Below are 4050 nucleotides of genomic sequence, written 5' to 3'. Positions count from 1 at the left end.
AAATGAAAATATAGAAATTGAGGAATACGATCGGTTTCTCCTCGATTTGTTTGACGGATCGAATGCCTCAATTTCTCTGAATCGGTTATTGAATTGTTTTTAATAGTAATACTAGAGATTGAAATTTAATTAAGATTTCAATCACTAATCGTGGGTTTCCACTCTTAAGTATTGTTTAAAAACTAGATGATGTTCTTAACTTAATTTATAATTTTTTTATTTCCTTTCCTTGCCCAACTTTTAAAATAAAGTAAAAAATAAATAAAGGTTTGAGATGACTTGTGGTGGAGAATTATTAAACGAAAGCAACTCTTTTTGAAGTCAAATTTGAAATCGCCCGTTCTAGGTTGCCTTTTCGAAATTTTCAATGTTCAATAAATTAATCACTTCAATTCAAAATTAAGCTATTAAATATTTAGGGGCATATAAACATAAAATCATTTTTTTAAAATTAAAAAATCACTATTTCAAGAAATTTCAAAAACAATAAAAAATTATTTTTTATTTTTTTCATTATATATTATTCACAATTTTTTTTTTATAATTCTAATTTATTTCATTCTCAAATTCAATTCTAATTTTCAAATATAACCTTTTACGTTAAAAATAAGAATTATTTTCTAATATTCTTACGATAAAACAACTATTTTATTAAAATAAAACAAATAAGATTTACAAAAAAATCACGAGACAAACAAAGTTGCGTGCGTGTCTTTCGTATGTTCACTTTCGTCGGCAGACGCGTGGCATCTTTTGGGACCCACATATAATCAGTCTAATTATAGTATTTTATTAAATAAGAAGAAAATAATTATTTATTTATTTTTTTGAATATTTTTCCATTTAAAAGTGAAGTGGAGCCCATTTGTTAGGTGATTTAAGATTTAAGCATAATTAGCTTTAATTAAGTACATTCAACTGCCTAAGTAATTGACAATTCTAATTTCTGCCGTTACACAACTAACACAAAGTAATATAGAAAATGACTTTGTTATTAATTGTTAATAATAAAATTAAAGTACTCTATTTGAAAAGAAAAAAAATGTTATTAGATCCAATGTTGCTATAGATTTTAACGGTATCTATAAAAAGTGCTAAAATGTAGTACTTGCTGCTAAGCTACTCCCCTCCGTCCAACAGTAGTTGTCCACTATATTATTTTGAAATGTCCAACAATACTTGTCTATTTTATGAAATTAAGATAATTTTACATTTTCTAATTTACTCTTACCATTAATTATAGTCATTTCCATGTTACACTTTTCAAGACATTATACTCCCTCCATTTCATATTAATTGAATTGTTGAGACATTTTTCATTTTCAAATTAACTTAATTGTTCAATTTTCAAGACTACTTTTAGAATATTTTTCCAATTTTTACCCTTCATTAGTTAGTATTGGAATTAGTTATTAATTAATATTTAGTTATTTTAATCATAATTTTGATAATAATTAATAAGGGTAAAAAATGAAAAGTTAAGCCTAATTTATGTCTTAATCTTCTTTTCTTAAAAGGGTGTGAAACACCTCAACAATTCAATTAATATGAAATTGAGTGATTATTTATTATATTCAAAGGGTGATATAGTAAAATTACTCTTATGTTTATAATTTCTTAAAAAGTGTGCAAAGTCAATATTGGACAAATATTAATAGATAGAGGAAAAAATATCGTTAATTAATTACTGCTAAATATCATTTTTGATGTATTGCTTCTCGAACGTTAAATGACTATTTTGTTATCTCTTCAATTCATATATAGTTTTGAGTCTACAGAAAAGTAATTAGTTTAACGAAAAATAATTTATAATGCAACCTGTTAGTCACGAGTATTGTCAGTTTAATATTTTTTTTACGGAAAAGTTGTACTGGATGTTTTAACCAATACGAACTTATTTGACTAATTGTCTTCTTTATATTTGCTAATTAAATATTACATATTCTCATATTAATGTTGAACAATTAAAATTAAACTTCATTGATTTGGTAAATATTTAACTATAAGTGGTACAACTAAGCTACAGAGCTTAACCATAATTGCTTAGCTTATTTTTAGTAAAAATAAAAATCCTCATAAAGAGAAACAGTTGTCAATAATAAATTTTATGGTCCAACTTTTAATTTCTTTCCAATTACGATTTCATTAATTTGACATTTCTGGAATATTAATTTTGTTAACTCTTGTTTATTTTAATTAGGATAATTAATTCGGGCTCAAATAAATTTATACATGCTGATTGAACTAATTAAGAGGTTGTTGGATGACTTGTCAATATGTTGAAAAGTCATATCCTTTCTAAAATATAAGTACGTATAATAAATAATAAGTAACATATTCTTTTAATTTGTATATTGTTTATATTATACTAGTTTGAGCGGCAAATAAATTGCATTCATGAATAATATGATACTTTATAATTTAAGGGTATAAAGATATCATTCACTTTTGATTTTTGAAAAATAATAATAAAAAGTATGTACTATATAAAATGTGATAGCGAGAAAAAGATATTTAGTAGTTAATATAAAGGTACATGCAAAATAATATTTAGGATAAACACTTTCCTCTTTCTTTTCTATTAGCTCAAAATATTTTTTACTTTTTTCAAAATATTATTTTGGAAAAAATTTCGGACATAGGTTTATTACAATTTTTTGAAATTCATGTCCATACAAAACTTGATTAAAATTATTTTTAATTAAAAAATAATAATTTAAATTTCACATTTTTTATGTCTAAATGACCTCAAATTACTTCCTATATTCCTATGCAATAATGGCGATGGACTACTTGGGATCAGTAGAATTCGAAAACTACAAAACCAATTGATTTCATATTGAGAACAAGATTCATAGCAAAGACCACAATAATTTGAAAGATATCTTGAGAAAAGATTTTAGCATAATTATATCTTATATGTACCCAAGTTTATTTGAAATATTCTAATAGTGTAACACCATCAACTTTTTGATAAAAAGAGGAATATGACTTTATTTTCTTGTTTCAGGCTCACGGAAAATGAAAAGAAATATATTATATTTGATCTCTAAGTCCGTATATAATATCATGAGAGGGTCATCACTGATAGAAATGACATAATGTTAATTCATATCCAAATGATCAAGGAAACATCAATATGTACATTCACTATGATTTGGTCATTTGACAAAACAATTTATTCTATCAAAATAGTAAAACTGAATGCAATAAAGAATCAAACACGTGTTTTCTTTTAATCACTCTATCAAGACATACACTCATAAAGGGTCTCAAGATTCTCAATTTCATTTTTTTAGTGTATAGAAATAATGCGAGAATGGAGAAAGATCAAGCTTAGTCACTAGTAGAGCAAGTCTTTTCCACATGTTAAGTTGAATATGAATAAACGAATGCAACCTTAACTAGAGAGATCAACCTACGCCTTTGAGTTGAGGCTGCTGGCGACACAAATTAACTAATTCATGATCAACATTTTTTTTTCAAAAACAAAATGAATACGACACTTTTCTCAAAAGTATCAGAGAAAGTATTTTCTAGTTAGATTTCATCAATAAAATGAAAGTACCATTTTTTTTCTTTTTTCTGTCAACTAGAAGAAAAATTAAATCCCAAAGAGTCCTTCTTTATTTTACTATTTTAGAGGGTGAAGATGAAGAGGAAGAAGGGAAGGAGAGAGGGTTACATAGAACGACAAAGTGATTTTTGATTGAATCTCAAATACATTCTCATTATTTGGTAGATACAACTCCATGACTTATTTCAGATTCACTATGAGCTTTGGTAACAACTGTAGGAGATGTGATGTTTATACACTCATTTCAAGGGGGGCAACACTTCTTAGGTTAGGCCTCACATTTCTCCTATATACCATGTTCGTATGGTGACGTGATGTTCTACATGAATCCACATTTAAAGAATATCATATCAAAGTCATACAATTTGGACCTTGATATAGTTCAATTTTGTTTATCGTATCAAAAGTAATGTTCTTTTTGCTTTTTTTTGGGGGGGGGGGGGGGGGGGGGTTCTCATTTTTTTTTAGACCTA

The sequence above is a fragment of the Solanum tuberosum genome, unplaced genomic scaffold (genome assembly GCF_000226075.1).
Source record: "Solanum tuberosum cultivar DM 1-3 516 R44 unplaced genomic scaffold, SolTub_3.0 scf00217, whole genome shotgun sequence".
Taxonomy (NCBI): Eukaryota; Viridiplantae; Streptophyta; class Magnoliopsida; order Solanales; family Solanaceae; genus Solanum; species Solanum tuberosum.
This window is presented reverse-complemented; position numbering follows the sequence as displayed.